A 22,323-nucleotide genomic window follows, 5' to 3' on the forward strand; every position below is an offset into this window, starting at 1 on the left:
AATGACACACTGGACCAGATGGACATCACAGATATATTCAGAACATTTCATCCCAAAGCAACAGAATACACATTCTTCTCTAGTGCACATGGAACATTCTCCAGAATAGATCACATCCTCGGTCCTAAATCAGGTCTCAACCGGTATCAAAAGACTGGGATCATTCCCTGCATATTTTCAGACCACAATGCTCTGAAGCTAGAACTCAATCACAAGAGGAAATTTGGAAAGAACCCAAATACATGGAGACTAAACAGCATCCTTCTAAAGAATGAATGGGTCAACCAGGAAGTTGAAGAAGAATTGAAAAAATTCATAGAAACAAATGATAATGAAAACACAACGGTTCAAAATCTGTGGGACACAACAAAGGCAGTCCTGAGAGGAAAATATCTAGCGGTACAAGCCTTTCTCAAGAAACAAGAAAGGTCTCAGGTACACAACCTAACCCTACACCTAAAGAAGCTGGAGAAAGAACAAGAAAGAAACCCTAAACCCAGCAGGAGAAGAGAAATCATAAAGATCAGAGCAGAAATCAACGAAATAGAAACCAAAAAAACAATAGAACAAATCAATGAAACTAGGAGCTGGTTCTTTGAAAGAATTAATAAGATTGATAAACCCCTGGCCAGACTTATCAAAAAGAAAAAAGAAAGGACCCAAATAAATAAAATCATGAAGGAAAGAGGAGAGATCACAACTAACACCAAAGAAATACAGACAACTATAAGAACATACTATGAGCAACTCTACGGCAACAAATTTGACAATCTGGAAGAAATGGATGCATTCCTAGAGATATATAAACTACCACAACTGAACCAGGAAGAAATAGAAAGCCTGAACAGACCCATAACCAGTAAGGAGATTGAAACGGTCATCAAAAATCTCCAAACAAACAAAAGCCCAGGGCCAGACGGCTTCCCCGGGGGAATTCTACCAAATATTTAAAGAAGAACTAATTCCTATTATCCTGAAACTGTTCCAAAGAATAGAAATGGAAGGAAAACTTCCAAACTCATTTTATGAGGCCAGCATCACCTTGATCCCCAAACCAGACAAGGATCCCAACAAAAAAGAGAACTACAGACCAATATCCTTGATGAACACAGATGCAAAAATTCTCACCAAAATACTAGCCAATAGGATTCAACAGTACATTAAAAAGATTATTCACCACGACCAAGTGGGATTTATTCCAGGGCTGCAAGGTTGGTTCAACATCCGCAAATCAATCAATGTGATACAACACATTAATAAAAGAAAGAACAAGAACCATATGATACTCTCAATAGATGCTGAAAAAGCATTTGACAAAGTACAGCATCCCTTCCTGATCAAAACTCTTCAAAGTGTAGGGATAGAGGGCACATACCTCAATATTATCAAAGCCATCTATGAAAAACCCACCACAAATATCATTCTCAATGGAGAAAAACTGAAAGCTTTTCTGCCAAGGTCAGGAACACGGCAGGGATGTCCGTTATCACCACTGCTATTCAACATAGTACTAGAAGTCCTAGCCTTAGCAATTGGACAACAAAAGGAAATTAAAGGCATCCAAATTGGCAAAGAAGTCAAACTATCACTTTTCGCAGATGATATGATACTATATGTGGAAAACCCAAAAGACTCCACTCCAAAACGGCTAGAACTTGTACAGGAATTCAGTGAAGTGTCAGGAATAAAATCAATGCACAGAAATCAGTTGCATTTCTCTACACCAACAACAAGACAGAAGAGAGAAATTAAGGAGTCCATCTCATTTACAATTGCACCCAAAACTATAAGATACCTAGGAATAAACCTAACCAAAGAGGCTAAGAATCTATGCACAGAAAACTATAAAGTACTCATGAAAGAAATTGAGGAAGACACAAAGAAATGGAAAAATGTTTCATGCTCCTGGATTGGAAGAATAAATATTGTGAAAATGCCTATACTACCTAAAGCAATCTACACATTTAATGCAATTCCTATCAAAGTACCATCCATTTTTTCAAAATAAATGGAACAAATAATCCTAAAATTTATATGGAACCAGAAAAGACCGCGAATAGCCAAAGGAATATTGAAAAAGAAAGCCAAAGTTGGTGGCATCACAATTCTGGACTTCAAGTTCTATTACAAAGCTGTCATCATCAAGACAGCATGGTACTGGCACAAAAACAGACACATCGATCAATGGAACAGAATAGAGAGCCCAGAAATAGACCCTCAACTCTATGGTCAACTAATCTTCGACAAAGCAGGAAAGAATGTCCAATGGAAAAAAGACAGCCTCTTCAATAAATGGTGTTGGGAAAATTGGATAGCCACATGCAGAAAAATGAAATTGGATCATTTCCTTACACCATACATGAAAATAGACTCAAAATGGATGAAGGACCTCAATGTGAGAAAGGAATCCATCAAAATCCTTGAGGAGAACACAGACAGCAACCTCTTTGACCTCAGCCGCAGCAACATCTTCCTAGGAACATCGCCAAAGGCAAGGGAAGCAAGGGCAAAAATGAACTCTTGGGATTTTATCAAGATCAAAAGCTTTTGCACAACAAAGGAAACAGTTAACAAATCCAAAAGACAACTGACAGAATGGGAGAAGATATTTGCAAACGACATATCAGATAAAGGGCTAGTGTCCAGAATCTATAAAGAACTTAGCAAACTCAACACCCAAAGAACAAATAATCCAATCAAGAAATGGGCAGAAGACATGAACAGACATTTCTGCAAAGAAGACATCCAGATGGCCAACAGACACATGAAAATGTGCTCCACATCACTCGGCATCAGGGAAATACAAATCAAAACCACAATGAGATACCACCTCACACCAGTCAGAATGGCTAAAATTAACAAGTCAGGAAATGACAGATGCTGGTGAGGATGCAGAGAAAGGGGAACCTCCTACACTGTTGGTGGGAATGCAAGCTGGTGCAACCACTCTGGAAAACAGCATGGAGGTTCCTCAAAATGTTGAAAATAGAACTACCCTATGACCCAGCAATTGTACTACTGGTTATTTACCCTAAAGATACAAACGTAGTGATCCGAAGGGGCACGTGCACCCGAATGTTTATAGCAGCAATGTCTACAATAACCAAACTATGGAAAGAACCTAGATGTCCATCAACAGATGAATGGATAAAGAAGATGTGGTATAGGGGGCATCTGGGTGGCTCAGTGGGTTAAAGCCTCTGCCTTCGGCTCAGGTCATGATCCCAGGGTCCTGGGATCGAGCCCCGCATCAGGCTCCCTGCTTGGCGGGGAGCCTGCTTCCTCCTCTCTCTCTGCCTGCCTCTCTGCCTACTTGTGATCTCTGTCTGTCAAATAAATAAATAAAATATTTAAAACAAAAAAAGATGTGGTATATATACACAATGGAATACTATGCAGCCATCAAAAGAAATGAAATCTTGTCATTTGTGATGACGTGGATGGAATTAGAGGGTATCATGCTTAGCGAAATAAGTCAATCAGAGAAAGACAACTATCATATGATCTCTCTGATATGAGGGAGAGGAGATGCAACATGGTGGGTTAAGGGGGTAGGAGAAGAGTAAATGAAACAAGATGGGATTGGGGGGGAGACAAACCATAAGTGACTCTTAATCTCACAAAACAATCTGAGGGTTGATGGGGGGAGGGGGGTTGGGGGCGTGGTTATGGATATTGGGGAGGGTATGTGCTATGGTGAGTGCTGTGAAGTGTGTAAACCTGGCGATTCACAGACCTGTACCCCTGGGGATAAAAATATATTATATGTTTATAAAAAATAAAATAAAAAAAAGAAAGAAAAAAATAATAATATAGCTGTAAAGATAAAAATAACAAACATAGGAAAAAGTGGAGAATAATTTAGGGTTTAATTTTGGAGAACTAGCTACAAAAAAACAGTTGGTCAAATTTTTCTGGATCTCTTATAACAACTTATAACAAATACACAATCTATTCTTGATTGAGTAGTCAAATATGTGTTCATGGAATAGAATTAATTGGAAAAGATTCTGCCTGATAATTATGATCCATGGTATATTAGGATGACACTAATTTCAATTAAAAAAAAACCCTCAAAATTTCAAAAGTTTAACACAATAGAATTTAATTTCTTACATGCAAGTCCAGTGTGGGAGTATTCTGTATATGGATAACTTAAAAATATTTTATTTCGAAATAATTTTAGGTTTACAGAGGAATTGTAAAGATGCTACAGAGAGCTCTCAGATACCCATCCCCTAGCTCTTCCTAATGTTAACAGCTTATACAATCATGGTGCTGTTATTAAGACTCTGGAATTAACATCAGTGCAACCTTGTTAACGAAGCTGTAGACTTGAATCAGATTTCACTGGTTTCCCCACCAGTATCCTTTCTTTGTCCCAGGGTCTAACCCAGAATACCAGGCTGCATTCACTTGTCATGTCTCTTTGGTTTCCTCTAATCTGTGACAGTTTCTCAGCCTTCCCTTGCCTCCCATGACCTTGGCACTTTTGAAGACAGGTGGTTTGTGGAATGTCTAGCAACTGGGGTTTGTCCGATGTGTTCCCATGATTGGATTGGGGTTATGGATTTTAGAGAAGAACACCTTCTTATCACATCATATTAAGAGATATGTAATACCCACATTACTTATCCCTGATTAGGTTAGCTTCAGTCCTCTTGCTTAAGCCAGTGTCTGCCAGTTTTTCCACCATAAAGTTATGATTTTTTTTCCACACTATACACCATTCCTTGGAAGCAAGTCCCCAAGACCAGCCTGTATTCTATGGGAGGAGAACTAAGTTTGACTTTTTGGAGGAAGGAGGAGCCAGGACTTTGTGGATATGTGGTAAAACCATCACCAAAAATAATAAATATTTAGGGGGAGATACTTTGAGGCCATGCAAATATTCTGTGTCTCCTTAAAGTTTTTCCCATTAATTTTTGCATGCATCAGGGTCTGTCCACAGAAATTGTTACTGTGATGTTCTATTGCTGATTTTCTATTTCTTTCATTCCTTTAACATGTATTCTTTGGAATTGTATTATAACAAGTTTCTCCTTTCTTTTCCACTTATTTTTATTCAATGATTTATATCAGTGTAAAATCATGGATACTTATTTGCTCTCCAGCTTTATAATCCAAAATTAATATTATTTATTTTGTTGTTCAAATTGTTCCAGCTTTGATCACTGGGAACCCTTTCAGGTTGGCTCCTGCATCTTTTTGACATGCTTTTAACTTTTAAAATTTCTTTTCTGTTTACTTTTTTTTATTAATTAATTTATGTTTGAGAACTTCCTTACTTTCTGTTACTACAAGATGCTTTAGGGTGATTTTCTGCTGGAGCTGTAGAATCAGCCAAATTTTGAAATGCTGCATTTTCGTTTTCATTTAAGCCAAAATACTTTTAACCTCCACTGAGACTTCCTTTTTGACCCATAAATTATGTAGAAATGTGTTGTTTAATTTCCAAATATTTGACATTTTCATAAATAGCTTTTCATTATTGATTTCTAGTTTAGTTTTGGCATCGGCCAAGAATATACTTTGTACGATTTCTATTTAAAATGTCATAAGGCTTGTGTTATAGCCCAGAATGTGGTCTATCTTGGTAAACGTAGCATGTGCACTTAGAAAAAAATGTATATTCTGCTGTTGTTCAGCACAGTATATAAATGTCAACTAAGTCAAGTTGGTTAATAGTGTATCATCTATAGGTGTACTGATATTTTGTAAGCAAAATTTCAATCAATATATTCTGATTAGAATTGTGGATTTGTCTATTTATCTTTCAGATCTATCCTTTTTTTATTCCTCACATATTTTGAAGCTTTATTGTTAGGCACACATACCTAAGATTATTTAAAGAATTGACCTCGTGGGGTGCCTGGGTGGCTCAGTCAGTTTGAGCTTTAGCCTTTGGCTCAGGTCATGATTCCAGGGTCCTGGGATTGAGCCCTGCATCAAGCTCCATGCTCAGCAGGAAGCCTGCTTCTCTCTCTACCTCTTCCTGCTGCTCCTCCTGCTTGTGTTCTCTCTCTCTGTGTGTCAAGTAAATAAACAAAATCTTTAAAAAAAGAATTGATCTATTTATCATTATGTAATGTCTTTCTATTTTTAGATCTTATTTATTTATTTGAGAGAGAGACATTGTGATGGGGGGGAGGATGGGGAGCAGAAGGAGAGGGAGAGTGAGAGAGAACCTCAAGCAGACTCTGCACTGAGCATGGAGCCCCATGTGGGGTTTGATCCCACGGCCCTGAGATCTTGATCTGAGCCAAAAGCAAGAGTCAGAGGTTTAACTGACTGTACCACCCAGACACTCCTGTAATGTCCCTCTTTAACCTGTAATATTTCTTGTTCTAAAGTTTACTTTTGCTGTCCTCAACACAGCAACTTTAGTTTTCTTTTGTGTAGTGTTTTCATGGTGTGCATTACTCCATTGGTTTACTTTTAATCTACCTATGTCTTTATATTTAACATGGATTTCTTATAGACAGTACATAGTTGAGTCCTAAGTTTTTTTAATCCAATATAAAAATCTCTGTCTTTTAGCTGATGTGTTAGACCATTCACACTAAATGGAATTATACATGGTTGGATTAAAATCTACCATCCTGTTAGCTGTCTTCTATTTGCTCCATTTGTTCTTTTTTATTTCCTCATTTCTGCTTTCTCTAGGTGTAATTTAACATTCTTATGAGCATTTTATCTCTTCTATTGAATTATTATACCTCTTTAAAAATATGTTTATTGGTTTATAATTGGAGTCTACTTTCAAAGACTCTTACACTGCTTCACATGTAATGTCAGAACCATATAACAGTATATTTCTAATTCATCCTCCTATCCCTTGTACTTTTGATACACATACAGAGAAGAAGGCACTGTGAAGAAGGAACAAAGGGATTTCAACATGTTGGTCTTCAAGATTGAAGGGATTCAGCGACAAGCCAAGGAATGTTGGCAGCGACCTGTAGCTGAAGGAGGCAGATTAGATTTGCCTTATAGCCTCAAAAGAAAGTATGCCCTGATTTGATTCTGGCCCATGATTCTGATTTGAGAATTTTGACTTCCAGAACTAAGATGAAATCATTGTTGTTTTATTTTCTTTATTTTTTTAAAGATTTAATTTATTTATTTGACAGAGAGAGACACAGCAAGAAAGGGAACGCAAGCAGGGGGAGTGGGAGAGGAAGAAGCAGGCTTCCAGAGGAGCAAGGAGCCTGATGTGGGGCTCAATTCCAGGACCCTGGAATCATAACCTGAGCCGAAGGCCGATGTTTAATGACCGAGTCACCCAGGTGCCCCTCCTTGTTTTATGCCACCAAGTTTGTGGTAATTTCTTGTGGTTCTGGAAACCAATACACCTAGGTTTTGTTTTCTCCTTGCTTAGTCTTCTCTGAGTTTCTTGGATCTATAATGTGATGTCTGCCACTAATTTTGGAAAATTTTTCAACATTTTGGAAAATTTCATTATTTCTTCAAATATTTCTTCTTCCTTGTTCTCTCTTCCCCTTCTGAAATTTCATTACAAATGTGTTGTATCATTTGGTATTGCCCCATATCTCTTGGATCTTCTGTTTTTCTTCCTGCTCTTTTTTTCTCTCTTTGTATTTCAGTTAGGATAATCACTGCTGATCTATTAACAAGATCACTGATTATACCCTTGGCAGTGTTGAGTTTACTGATATGCCCCTTGAAGACATTCTTCATCTTTGTCACTGTGCTTTTTGTTTGTAGCATTTCCATTTTGTTTCTTCTTATTGTCTTCATCTCTCTGATGAAATCAACTATCCATGCATGTAATCTACCTTTTCAATTAGAGCCTTTAACATGTTAATCATAATAAATTCCCTACTAGTTCTAATATCTGTGACATAACTAGAACTGTTTCTGATCATTGCTCTGTCTCTTTAGACTGTGTTTTCCCTTGACCTTTTATATGCATCTCATTTTTTTTTTGATGAAAGCTGGACATGTTATGTTGGACAGTAGATACTAAGATATACATTTTTTAATCCTTGGAGGTGAGCATACTGTTCCTTCTGCTGCACTTTTAGTCTGAAAGTTTGTAGTAACATAATCGGGAGATGGGCGCTTTCCCCTTGGCTTTGGGTTCTCTCATGGTTGTGCTCCTCAAAGACAGTTTCTACTCTATAGCACTCCTAGCTCTATTCCACTATGATTTTCACTTGTCACTTGTTAGCATGGTGATGGCAATTTGGGGGAAGTGGGCATTCTCTGATGTTCTGCTTTAGCTTCTGTCCTGGGCAGATGCTAAAATTCTCCCCATCCCCTTCTGTGAGCACCTGTGGATCCCAATAGGAAAATCCTGCAAGAAGGTGTGAGCTTTTCTATGTCTGCAGCTAAGGGGCTTTATAATCTCATACTAGCCCACACTCAGCCTTTAACCATTTGATTTTTTTTTTTAATTCCAGTTAAATCCTGTTCCTGGCTTATCTGGCTTCTGGCAACCTCTATGCCAGGTAAATAAATGCTAATATCCTGTTCTTCCCTACCATCACCCATCCATCTCTAGATTTCAGGTCAGTTGTTTGTTCTCTAACCTCAGTCATCTCCCATGTTCAATACAAGGCCATTGCTTTCAAGTTTGTTTACCTTTTTGTTGTTCTGATTGAAGGGATAAGAGCAAAGCTCTTTCCTGCTCTCTATGGCTTGGAGATCAAAGCTGAAACTGGTGGATGAAATTTTTCATGCATTGATTCAGGGACGTAGGTTTCTTCCTACTGTGATTTTACCATCCACCCAGGTTCATATGTAATTATTTACATTCACAATAGTCTTCTACTTAGGCTATAGTCTTAGAAGTTATAAGACTGGGTGTTGCAGTGTGTGTTCTCCAGGAAGCTGACTCTAGGATGGAGATTACCTTGCAGAAGTTTGTTAGGAAGTACTATTAGAATCAAAACCTCTGGAAGGGAGGGGGGAAAGCAGGACTGGGCAGAGTGGGGAGTTCAGCTATGGTAGAACCACAACAAAGGTTCAGTTGACCCCATGGGAAGCTCTGCAGCAGAAATGGCCCAAGAGAGTTGTCCTATATGCTGTGAGGAAACTAGTTCTTTATATTTCTGTGTCATCTGGTCACTGCACATGGGCTGGCCCAAAGTCATACGTTGTCAAACCAGATGTCTCTAGTAGAGGGCAATATCTAGAGAGGGCTGAGAGCTGAGGACCATGGCATGGCAACAGTTATAAGAATAAGCCTGGAAGAGGTTTTGGGCAATGCATCACAGCTTCTACTATATTTAGTCGAAGCATATGCATATTTTAAAGCTCTCAATTGGTACCATCAAAAACTTCACAATTTCACAAAAATTGCCCCAGAAATGGTACACTTAATCTTTTGTAGTTAGTTTTCTCATCTATAAAGTAGAAATAATTTTAAAAAATCTACCTCACAGTTTTCATTGTGAGAATTAAATGAGTAAATATTTACAATATGCTTAGGACAGTGGCTGATATACTCTAAATGCTAAATTCTCATTAGCTATTGTTATGGTGGTGGTCCTTGTCATTTCCCACAGGCCCCAGCAGTGAATCCTTTTCATTAAAAATAAAAATGTAGCACAGGGTGTTATACATAAACAACGAATCTTGGAACACTACATCAAAAACTAATGATGTACAGTGACTAACATAACACAATAAAATTTTTTAAAAAAGAAGTCAGTGAACCCTCCCAAAAAATAAAATAAAATAAATAAGTAAATAAAAATGTATGGGGCACCTGGGTGGCTCAGTCAATTAAAACATCTGACTTCAGCTCAGGTCATAGCCCCAGGGTCCTGGGATTGAGCCCTGAATGGCTCCTTGCTTAGCAGGAGAGTCTGCTTTCCCCCCACCCGGGCTCTCCTCCTGCTCATGATTTCTCTCTCTCTCTCAAATAAATAAATAAGATCTTTTAAAAAAATATGGGGCACCTGGATGGCTCAGTCGGTTAAGCATATGCCTTTGGCTCAGCTCATGATCCTAGGGTCCTGGGATTGAGTCCTGCATCAGGCTCCCTGCTCAGAGAGAGACTGCTTCTCCTTCTCCCTCTGCCTGCTGCTCTGCCCCTGCTTATATTCTCTCTCTCTCTGTGTCAAATAAATAAATAAAATCTTTTTATAAAATACAATAAAATAAAAAAAGATAAAAATTTCCAACCTAAGACCACCTTGCATTTCTTCTATTATCAATTATCTGCTCGTGCCCTTTATTTTCTACTAGGATGTTATTTTTTTCTTGTTGATTTGTGAATTTTTTTCTCATTTCTTTAGAATATTCATCATTTATTAGTCATATAAGTCATATAAACTGGAAACATATTTCTGGCTTCTTATATATCTTTTAGCTTGTTTAGATTATAATATTTTGATGTATTTGTTATACAGAGCCTAACCAGTAGATCAATCTCAAAATAGTACTAAGGATAATTATAATTATATAGCTATGTTTAATGTTGGCTAACATGAAGTGAGTATTTACTATCCTAGCATGCAAGAGGTACTCATTCATTCAGGCATTATCTTATTTCATTCTCACCACAAACTTATGAGGTAAGATTTTCTTTTATTCCCACTTAATAGATAAGAAAACTGAGGACTAGAAAGATTAATATTTTACTCCAAACTGGTAAGTGGTGGAACTGGGAGTGAAACCCAGGTCTGTTGGTTCCACAGTCAATATTTCCCAAGATGCACGACATGAAACACTCATGGGCAACTATGTGCACACACACAAACACGCATGAGTGATCCATAGTCAAATCAATGTGGTAGAGTTTTGAATATCTGCTTCCAGAACTAGTCCATAGTTACTAACCTATTAATAGCTCTAAGGGATACTTTAAGAAAGAAACTTGTTCAACCTGTGCAACCCAGGGTTTTCCCATAGTTGATTTCATCACGATTTTTACTTCCCATTATACTACTGACCCACTGCAGAAATAGTGTTCTCTTTCCTCCCTCTTTGGTAAAATGCCACAACACACTACAGTCTCTCAACTGGAGGAGGTCTTCAGAGCCCAGCTATCTGGGATTCTGCTCAATCATCATCAATACAGATGAAAACAAAGAGAGTAGCCTAATGAAATTAGCTAGTGACTCAAAGTGGAGAGGAAAAGCTGCTATACTAGGTAACGATATAAGGATTTAATAATCTGGAACAATGGACAGAAGTAGATAAGATAAGATCTGACAGGGACGAATGTAAAATCTTGCAGTGAGATTAAAACAAAAATCAATGACATGAATATATTTTAGGAGAGAGCTTGATTTCACAGTAGTTTGCGTGAGGAAGCCTGGGGGACTTAATTGATTATAAACCCAATTAAAAAACAATTGAAATGCATTCAACAAGCAAGGAACTATGGTTTTAAACCTGCATGAATACAAAGGTAGTGTTCAGAGTGGCAGAGATTGGTATCCATTATCCTGGCTGGTGTCTGGAGTATCATCGTATTCCTGGCCATGTGCTTTGGGACAGACAATGAATGGCAGTCCAGAATCTATCCAGATGGCATTGAATTAGATAATAAAGAGCCCAGCAGACACCACCTTTTGACCAGTCATAGAACCAACTCAAGCTGTTCAGTCTGGCAAGAGTAGATCTGGGGTAGCTGCTGGGATTGGATGATTGTACAGGATATTTTTCATTTGTCTCTCCCTATTCATTTATTCACCAACATTTTCCATTGGGCTCTGTGTCCTAGGAGGCTCCCTGGCCTTTATTTGTCAGTGAGAGGCACTGAGGGAGGGAGGAGCTTGAAGTGGGTATATATTTCCTTAGCTTCCTCCCTACTGGCTTGCTGGGTGGCCCTCTTCTCCAGCCTCAGCTACCCTCTCTGGCCTCGGGTAAGCTTTCCTTCCCCTTGACCCTTCAGGCTTAAGATCCTGCTCTGGTTAGCTCTGGGGTTCTCCTAAGATTCACTTACCCCTGCTCCCATCCTTGTAAATCCCCTTTTATCATGCTGTCCTCAATGACTCTGCCTGAGTGTGTGATTTGTGTACTGCTGGGACCAGATTCATCCTGATGCTGGAAAGATTAGGATGATGGCCTTTGCATATTTCAAGGGCTGTCATGTGGAAGAGGGTGGAATTAACACAAGAGAGTAGAAGTTACAGGAAGATTGGGTTCAGGTACTCATTTAGCTAATCTTATTAAGCCTCTACTATGTGCCAAGCAATGTGCTTCGAAAGTCCAGAGCAAAGGGATGGGTTAGAAGTTGGAGAGGCCTCCCAGAAAAAGACTTGCAAGATGAGCAGGGAGAGAAGGGACAACCTGGTGAGGATTGTTCCAAGAAGAGGAACTCGTAGGTGAGAGGGCTGGAGGGCTGAGAGTGAAAGAGTCTTGTTCCAGAAAATGAAAGGAAACCTGATGTTGAATGTCTTTCTCTCCCTTCTGAGTGAATGAGAGGGTATCATCAAGGATGGCTGAGAGTGGGGAGGGCCAAACACGCAGAGCTGTTGTGATCCCAAGGGCCCTAGGAGCCCCTTGATAGGTGTAAAGCCACGGAGACCCCTAGTAAGATTTTTCTCTTTCCACTGTAGAATGAAGGGAGCAAGAATGCTCAAGGATCAGAGAGCTGTCTCACCAAGGAGTGAGCAGCCAGTTACTGGTAGCAGCCAAGGAGAGCCTCGTTCTTCTTGGATGACAGCTTCAGGATATTTCCAAGGGGGAAGCCACACTGAGTGGGAAGTTGGACTCAAGAACATCTGTGGCCCTTTCTAATTCTGAAAATGCTGAGACTCCTCTGCTCCGGCCCCCGTCCCTCACAGTGGAATAGAAGGCACCCAAGTTAGAGAATCCATTCACTGTCATCCAAAGCTGGCAGTGAGAAGTCCTTCTCTTCCTTCCCAGCTTACACCCTGGGGCCTAGAAAGCCGGACACATGTCCAGACCCGAGCCCCTGGAAATACACAGGCCTCTAGTGTTTGGCTCTTCCCTCATCCTGCTGAGCAGGAGGGGCACCGGTCATGGCAACTTCCAGAGAAGAGCTCTGCCAGCCTCCGACCTTCAGGCCCGCTCACAGTTGGCTCTGTGGTCTGGGATATTAGGCGATTTCACTGGTGGGCTTTTTTTTTTCTTTTAAAATTAAATCCTCCAGAGAGTCAAAAAGCAAACCCCTCAGGCCCTGAGCCAGCATCCCGGTTGGCCCCTGGGCAAGGTCTGGGGGCTTGGAAGGCCGTGGTGGCATCCAAGACAGTAGCCCTCTTGTTTCGGAACCCCCTCTCGGGGCCTGGGCAGATCTGTGTGTGATAACGCAGCTGTGTGCAAATGCCAGCGTTGGGGGGGATAATTTTAGAAACCTTCTCATTATGCTTGAATGGGGGCCAAGGCATGGCCCTGGCAGCAAGGGGGGGTGGTGCGAGGCTGCAAAACTGGCACTCTTTAGAGCGAGCTGGCTTTTGCAGCCTGCATGCAAGGTGTGCCATGGAGTCCAAGTTAGCAGACCCCATTGTCAGGCGTCCCTATTCCCGCTTCTGCTCTCACCTCAGCCCAGTCTCTTTGTTCCTCACCAGACGCAGCAAACATGGCCGTCCGGTGGCAAGGCTCAGTTTTTTAGTCACTGTTCCACTCAGCTGTTCCCGTGACTCTTCTTCTGGCCCCATAGCCTACTCCTCTCTTTCTTCGAGCCCCTGAAATAGGTTCCTATTCCTTAACATTCCGGGCAATAGAATAGGTTTCATCAGAGTTGGGCAGTCCCTGCTCTCGGACTACAGGACCACGGAAGCTGCTTAGCTTTCCAGACACTTCTAATGTCCTTCCTTAAAGACAGACTTCTTTTGGCTGAAATATCCAATAGTGTAAGATAATTGGAAAATAATCCATCTAGGGGCACCTGAGTGGCTCTGTTGGTTAAGTGGCTGATGGGCTTTGGTCATGATTTCGGGGTCCAGGGATCTAGCCCCACCTTAGGTTGCTTAAGATTCTCTCTCCCTCTGCCCCTCCTTCTCCCCCACCCTCTGCTCACGGGTTCTCTCTCTCTCTTTCAAATAAATAAATAAAATCTTTAAAAGAAAAAAGAAAATTCTCAATCTATGCTTTGATTCATAACTTTAACAAGAGCACGGGCTAGGTCCTCCTAGTCTGGCCAGGATCACAACACCAGGGCAACAGGAGGAACCATGGGGAATGGGTGGGGAAGAAGGAAAGAAGGAGCTGATGTGAGAGCGGCAGCCATAACAGAGGGAGCAAAGCATAATGAAATGAATGTGTGACGGTTTCATTTTCTTCATGGAAAATCTGCTATTCTCAAAACGGAACTTCCTCTATAGGCATTTTTGCTTTTTCCAATAAAGGTGAAGAAGTACAGTTTTATGTAACACATATAACAGGGAAAGTAGAACGGTGACCCTGGGAAAATTACAGCATTAAAAATAATAAGCCTGCCATTGCTGATAAACCACACAGACACCATGCCGTGCTATCTTGAGTATAAAGGTGACATTTTTACAGTTATTCTGATAGTAACTTCTTTGACTGCAACCGCATTTGGCACATCATGCTCTCATACAGAGACCCTTTCCAGAGTTTGAGGATCTCTGAGGCCTCGTCCTTCAAGGCCAAGGTCAGGCATCCCGTTCCTAAAAATGCCCCCCAGCCTGGAATGGGGTGCCTGGGTGGTTTAGTTGGTTAAGCTTCTCCCTTTGGCTCATGTCATGATCCTAGAGTCCTGGGATCAAACTACGCCCCCCATGGGGGGGGCGGTCCCTAGTCTGCAGGGATCCTGCTTCTCCCACTGCCTGCCACTCTCCATGCTTATGCTCTCTCTCTGTGTCAAATAATTTTTTTATTTATTTTTATTTTTTTTTAATTTTTTTTTATTCATTTATTTGACAGATAGAGATCACAAGCAGACAGAGAGGCAGGCAGAGAGAGAGGAGGAAGCAGGCTCCCCGCCGAGCAGAGAGCCCGATGCGGGGCTCGATCCCAGGACTCTGGGATCATGACCTGAGCCGAAGGCAGAGGCTTTAACCCACTGAGCCACCCAGGCACCCCATCAAATAATTTTTTTAAAAATCTTCCAAAAAATGCCCCCAGCCTGGATTTTCTGCTCCCACAGTATCTCCCTCTCATGCAAATGATCTTCATCATCGGTAACTGTTTACTTCTCTTTTCCACCCACTAGATTACGAGCTTCCTGAAGACAAGAAACACGTATTCACTTCTGAATCCCTGGTGTCTGCCAGTGCCAGGCTTGATAAATGTTTGGTGAGCTGAACAACTAATGAGCCCTATTTCTTGCCTTATCCTTTAAACCAATGAGAACCCAAGTGGGAGCCAACTAAGTTAAATTAGATACATTGACTAATCCCTTCTATCCCCAAGATGCTGTAATTTTAGAATGTGCTGTTTTCTGCCTACATCAGGAAGTGAATGAGGTTCTAAGGCAAGATAATTGTTTGGCTACATGAGAATGTTAAAAGAGAAAAAAAAAAAAAAAGGATGTCTCCTAAGCAGAATGCTTCATTTGAAAGAGTGAGGTAAATTGTGCCAGGGACGAACTGAAATTTAGGCTGGGTGTATACAAAGACATATCCACAAAATTATAGAGACATAGAAACATAAGTTCTCATTGTTAACAGAGCAAAGTTAAGAACTGAAGTCCAGAAACAATGACAACCAAAATTCTGACTGTGAGAAAAAAATTTGAAGCCCTCCTTCCTTTTTTTCTGTAAAGGAAAACTCTGACTTCATAAAGATAACGAAGATGAAGCTTGCTTCTTTTGAGGATCAGTGGCTCAAGGGAGGTAGAAACCATTGGCAATCAATACAGAAACGGCAATTTAATTGGGCTTTTATTGTTTTTAAAAGAGAAATGTATTACATTAGACTTTTTTGAGTTATACAAGAGGAATAGAGAACATAAAAAATTCAATAAATAGAACAAATAAAATATATATGCATTTCCATTCTCTTTTGTCCATAGTTACTGGAATAAATAAGAAGGAAGATTAGAGAGAAAGAGAGGAAGAGACAGATTGGAAGAGACTTCAGATGCGTTAACAGAAGATACAGGAATACACCTGTAAACCCACATGGACACATAAACATAACTAGGAAAAGACAAACTCAAATAAAGATCCAGATAAAGGTTTCTATATGGCTTAGAATCTCTATTTTGTGTATTAAAATAGCCTAATAAAGAGTTTTAAAATCGTGTTTCATTTTTGACCTCTGAGATCTCCATTTCTGGTGTACGAGTTTATGAGATTCATGTTTGTGGGGTGTGTGTGTGTGTGTGTGTGTATGAGAGAGAGACAGACAGACAGAGAGAAAATTACTGTCTAAAGGAATTGGCATAAAAGAGGTGATGAGAACCTTTGATCAAAGTAAGGAGTATTTTAGGTAGGGCATATTTTGAGATTTTGAATGGATCCCTTTGCAAAGATATTTTTGTTGCCAAAAGAGACAACATGGTACTGTCTGGGAGAGGGTCAGAAAATAGGTTGCATTGAGTGTCATTCCTCTCCTTGGATATCAGGCTCATCTATTTGTCCTCAGCTCATGCTAGTCAGAATCCTGCAGTTGGAGGGGGGTTGGAGTGCTCGCATCGCTGTGAACACTCTGCTTCCTTCATGACCTAGTGGAAGGGGGGAAACGAGGTCAACATGTAAGATTTTTCCATCTTAGAAAAGAAATGCTTGAGCAGAGAACCATTCATTGACACAAGGTAATTAATCACAGTCCACCAATGTGCTAATAAGTTTGTCATGGGGAACATGTCTGGGTTTATGCCCTGCTAAACCTTTGAATTTTTTTATTCTTATGTAGCTACATAGTGGAGCTATCCTCCAGATAAGCAACTCCACCCAGCTGTGTCACCCTGATTATTGCCCCTTTTGAAAATATTCCACTTTCTTATTCAATTCCATAGCTATTGATTCAGAAAAAGATAGAATATAACACTGTGGGCTTATTATTTCATGAACTTAATGTGCTCATGAATCATTGAATGTCTTCTGTTACTGACTGCTTCTCATGCCCATGTTATTATGTATTATTGATCCACAGTGACTTTGTAATAAAATCAGTTTTCTTTTTATTCTTTCTATTGATGTTCTAGTCAATGTCATTTAAAACTCTGTTAACTCAATTGTATCCATTTTGTTTGGCAGACAGAAACCTCTTTTGAGTTTATTCTATGGGGGTGACATTATGCTAGCCGCTGGAATTGAACATCTTCTTGCCGTGACTCCATGCTGCCAAATGGCTTCTAGCTTTGCTTGTTGATTCATAAACCAATTTCACTTCTTAGTTTGCTAATGGGTTTCAATTAAATGAAGCATTATCATGAAAAGTTCTTTAAAAAGGGAAAAGAAATCTACTTAAGGTGTGTGTTTTAAACAAACCAACATCAAACATCCCTCCCCTAACTCTTCCCTCTTGGCCAAATGGTCAAATATGACCAATAAAAATGTTTACAAACTGTAGCCTTTTCCTCTCAGGATAGAAGTGGTTTACAGGAAAGGAGATATTTGAGTCTTATGTGAGATCCAGGCTTAGCTGTGCTGGTCCTGCTTGAAGGGGAGGTCGGGGGCTTGAGTTTAGGTCCCTTAACAAGATGGATGGAATCCCAGCTGTAGCATCCATAACACTGATGAGATTTTTCCACTGATTACTCCTCTTGACCAGAACTGAGCCAGGCTTTTTTTGTCTCTCTCTCTGGAGTAGAGATCTGCTCCATTTTTCTTCTTGAAAAAATAGAATTTAATAGGAAAAATAATAACAATTATTTGGCTACGGCATAATGACCAGTACAGATTTAATTCTGATTCCATAATATAGGTTAAGTCAATATACACTTGCTTTCTGAACTCTCAACATGGCTAAAATGACTTTTGTTTCTTTTTTTTCCCCAAAAGTGGAACATCATAACCATCTTTTACAAGGAAATATCTAAAACACTATTTGAAACTTGCCCTGTTTTTTTCTTAATCTTCAAGATTAGCTAATACTGGCAGAATTTTAGATCTTTGACTATAAGTCAAACTGAAACAAGCATTACAAAATAGGTATTAAATTAAGCAGAGAAGAAATAGAAATATGTTATACTAGAGGATGAAGAAGCGTGATTAGGAATGTTTCACAGAGGGGCACCTGGGTGTCTCAGTGGGTTAAGCCTCTGCCTTTGGCTCGGATCATGATCTCAGGGTCCTGGGATCGAGCCCCACATCAGGCTCTCTTCTCAGCAGGGTGTCTGCTTCCCCCACTTCTCTCTCTGCCTGCCTCTCTGCTTACTTGTGATCTCTTTCTCTGTCAAATAAATAAATAAAATATTTTTTAAAAAAGAATGTTTCACAGAGGAGAGAAACTGTAAGGAAATCAGCTGCTTCATAGACTACCCAAATATTTTGATAAAGAAAGAAGGAAAGATGATCAGGTCAAGTGAAGGCATGCCAGTGTTGTTGTGTTTGAGGTGTGTTTTGAGAACAAGGAACGGCTTAATGTGGCCATGAAATATGATTGGAAAGGCTGGACACCAGGCCAATTAAATATTTTTAAACTAATTCCTAAGCATTAGTAGTCAGAGTCAGAAAGAGTATCAGGAGGTTAATCATCAGTGTATATAAATACAGCCAGGCCACTTCATTGATCTGTATCTACAAAACCAGCCAGATCAGAAACAGAATCTTTTCTCTCCCAGACTTATTTCATTCTGAATCCCAAGCAGGGGAAGGGTAATAATTATTATTGGCTCAATTGCTTTAGACCAAAAGTAACAGATATCTATTGTCATAAATAACGTTGTTAGTAGGTGGAACAGCTGAGCACTGGCTGGTCTGTAACAGCCTTGCTTGAGATGGCTCTTCTACTTGAGACCGCTCACGTCCCCAGAGGCTGGTCTGGTCTTGTTCACCTAGATCTTCAGGGTCCAAGAGAGCAAGCAGAAGTATGCAGGACCTTAGGAAGCCTAGGCTTGGAACTGCAACACCACTGTATTCTATTGGCAAACCAAATCACAGGGCTAGTCCACTTTCATGGGATGGGGACACAAACTCCACCTTTTGATGAGAGAAGTTTCCAAGTCAGGTTGCAAAGGGCATGGGCTCAAGGGGGCATGTATAGTTATGCCATCTTTTACAATCAATCTACCTTGGGATAGGAAACCTAAAATGGAAAAGCAGGCATCAGGTTAAGAGAGCACCTCCTAGGTTGGAAATAATTAAGATGTTGTTTGGTAATGATGAATTGCATCTAGTTGTGTCTTTGTTTTTGTTCTGTCTTTTTTTTTTTCCTTACACAGCGGCATCCTGCAAAATTAAAGATCATAAACTTAATTAGATCAAGAGCCAAAAGTTATATTAGAGTTAGAATCTTGTTTTAAAAAAGATATCCACTTCTTTAAGTCTAGCCCAAAGCATATAGTGAGATAATCCCTTAGCCATGAAAAAAAAAAAGTTTTAAGAAGAGCTGAGATTTCATGAAGAAATTACAAAACTTATTTTCAATCTTGATCTGATCCAATCCAATTGGAAGTCCTAATTTCATAAATTTTGGGTTAGATACAAAGCAAAGTTTTGTAGCTTGTGATTATGCAATAAGTGGTAAAGTAGAAAAGAGACTATCTTCTCTTTGCCCTTGGCATGCCACTGAAGATCCTGATGTCATCATGGATTACACACTGCCCAAAGTTACCAGTATTGTTAAGAACAAGCCACATCCAAAGCCTCGCTCCTACAGAGGTGTCCCTGATGCCAGGATCTGTACCTTTGACCTGGGGTAGAAGAAGGAAAATGTGGATGAGTACCTAGTATGTGGCCAGATGATGTCAGATGAATAGCAGCAGCTCTCCTCTGAAGCCCTGGAAGCTGTCCATATTTGTATTGACAAGTACAGGATGAAAAGTTGGGGCAAAGGTGGTTTTCACATCTGAGTGTGGCTCCACCTCTTCCACTTCATCCTTCTCAACAAGATGTCCTATGCTGGTTCTAGACAGGTATGTGGGGTGCCCTTGGAAAGCCCCAAGGCACAGCAGCCAGGGTCAACATTGGTCAAGTCATCGTGCCCATCTGTCCCAAGCTGTAGAACAAGGAGCATGTGACTGAGGCCCTACACAGGGCCAAGTTCAAGTTCCCTGGCTGCCAGAAGATCCACATTTCCAAGAAGTGGGGCTCAACTAAGTTTGATGCAGATGAATTTGAAGACATGGTGGCTAAAAAATGGCTCTTCCCAGATGGCTGTGGGATCAAATACATTCCAAATCATGGCCCCTCCTGGACAAATACCAGGCTGTGAACTCATGAGAACCTTGGCACTTCCCCCTCCTTACTCATGGCAGCCAATAAATCCTACTTCCTGCCTAACAGAGATAGAGAGAGAGAGAAAGAGACTAGATTCTCAGGAAAAACATACTTCCTTCTTGCGGGGTGCAGGTAGGAAGTGGCTTTCTATCACCTCCTGATGGCAAAAAACTTAAATTCCAAAGACCAGCCTAAAGGCTTGATGCATCCTATTACTGTCATAAGCTTTGTAGCCTGTTTAACTTTGTTTTCAATACGTGTTTGCCTAATACATCTTTATTTTGATGAAGGAATCACCCAGACTCAGTTTTTCCAAATACCACTGGTAGAGATGCAATGAGCACTGCTCCAAGAGTACAAGGAATGGAGAAAGTGGGCTTCTAGTTGTGGTGTTAATGGTATATGCCCTTGATTTTTCTGCACTCTCATTAGCTGTTTCCTCAACAGCTAAATATGAAAGCCTTAAACTTTTCCTGCATTAAGGTTATAAGTACAAATGAAATCACATTTAAAAAGTACTGCATATATTGATGGGAGATTAGATTGGGATGGAGGTAGTTTTGGTGTGAAAAACCTTTGATTTTTGCATACTTCTTGACCCAAGAATTCCACTTTTAGGGAATTATTTTAAGGAAATAATTAAGGATGTTCATAAAGCTTTAGCTGCAAGGACATTCATTCCTCTAATTTCATGATGGTAGAAATGCTGAAAATGACAAAAATGACTCAAATTAGGGGTTTGGATAAATAACTTACAGTAGATCCATACATTGAAGTGCTAAACAGCAGTGGGAAATAATGATCTGGAGAATTTTTATGAATATATACTGAATAGTTTCCATGTCACTAAATGAAAAAGTATGAAGAAAATAATATGTTAGTATAATTACATTTTTGAATTAAATATGTGTAGAAAAAAACAGAGAATATGCTCTAAAATGTTATCAGCAGTTATCTATGTTGGAGAGAGGAATGGTTTTTATTTTCTTATTTTTGCTTAACACTATTTTCTACATCTTTTACTTTTATATAATAACTTTTATTGTTTTTTTCCTTATTACAAAGGTTTATGGAATAAAATTTATAAGTATAAAGCATTTTTTATGCTTACTTCTTGAATCAGGAAACTATAATAATGAGAACTCAAATTCAAAAGTCTGCATCTTTAAGAGCTTTGCCAACTGACATTTGTCCTTGTCACAGACAAAACACTTTTCTATTTATGTTTACAGCATTGAAAAATGCACAGTATCCTACAACACAAGGAGGGAGATTTATAATAAAGCCCTTCATCTCGGTGCATGAGTATACCTGTAAATCATTCAACAGGCTCACATTAAGTATAAGCCTCAAAGCAGCAGATGTATCAAGCAAACAATAAAACTTGAGGGTGTCTGCACTATCTGCATCTTTGTTTCTCTGTGTAAGCACGAATGTCTTGCTAAACTCTTTGTTCCAGAGCCATCTCATTGTTCATTCAACATATATTTACTTTGGGACTATGTATTATCATCTGAGCCTGGTACCATGATTCTGGAAAATCCGGTTGCTGGTAATTCTCTGGAATCAGAGTCCTTGCAAAGATGCAACAATACCTCTAACATAGCGTAGGTCCTGTATGTAATATCAAATAAGGAAAAAACATTAGCTCTGCCCTCAGGAAACTTATTTTCTGGTTAAGAAGGAAAAAAAGGCATATACTGAATGACTAGGAAAAAAATGCCATTCATCATTTCTTTCAACAAGATTTATTTGGAACTTACTGATGATGGGCAACTTGCCAGACAGAGTGCATAGGATATATAGCACAAAGTTAGAATATAATTCAGAATGAATTTATGCCAAATGGTGTAATTTAGAAAGGGGAGAGAGTAATATGAGACCCCACAAACCTTACTTCACAGCTGGAACAGACCTCGGGAGCATCTTGTCCAAACAAACCTAGCATGATTTTATAGAGGTAGAAATTGCATAGGTGGGGAAGTTTTCCCAGTAGAAACAGACCTTGGGATGGGGTTGAAATGAGGGACAGAATTTGATGAATAGAATGACAAAAGAGTACTCTTCCAGAGGAAGAATCAACGGT

At 39.7% G+C, this 22,323-nt stretch overlaps 1 pseudogene; it reads left to right on the forward strand.

The window, feature by feature from the left end:
* The first annotated feature begins 14,408 nt into the window (after positions 1-14,408).
* Positions 14,409-20,240, forward strand: LOC116857993 (annotated as a pseudogene).
* The last annotated feature ends 2,083 nt before the right edge of the window (positions 20,241-22,323 follow it).

The sequence above is a fragment of the Lontra canadensis genome, unplaced genomic scaffold, assembly GCF_010015895.1.
Source record: "Lontra canadensis isolate GAN:19392208 unplaced genomic scaffold, GSC_riverotter_1.0 scaffold131, whole genome shotgun sequence".
Taxonomy (NCBI): Eukaryota; Metazoa; Chordata; class Mammalia; order Carnivora; family Mustelidae; genus Lontra; species Lontra canadensis.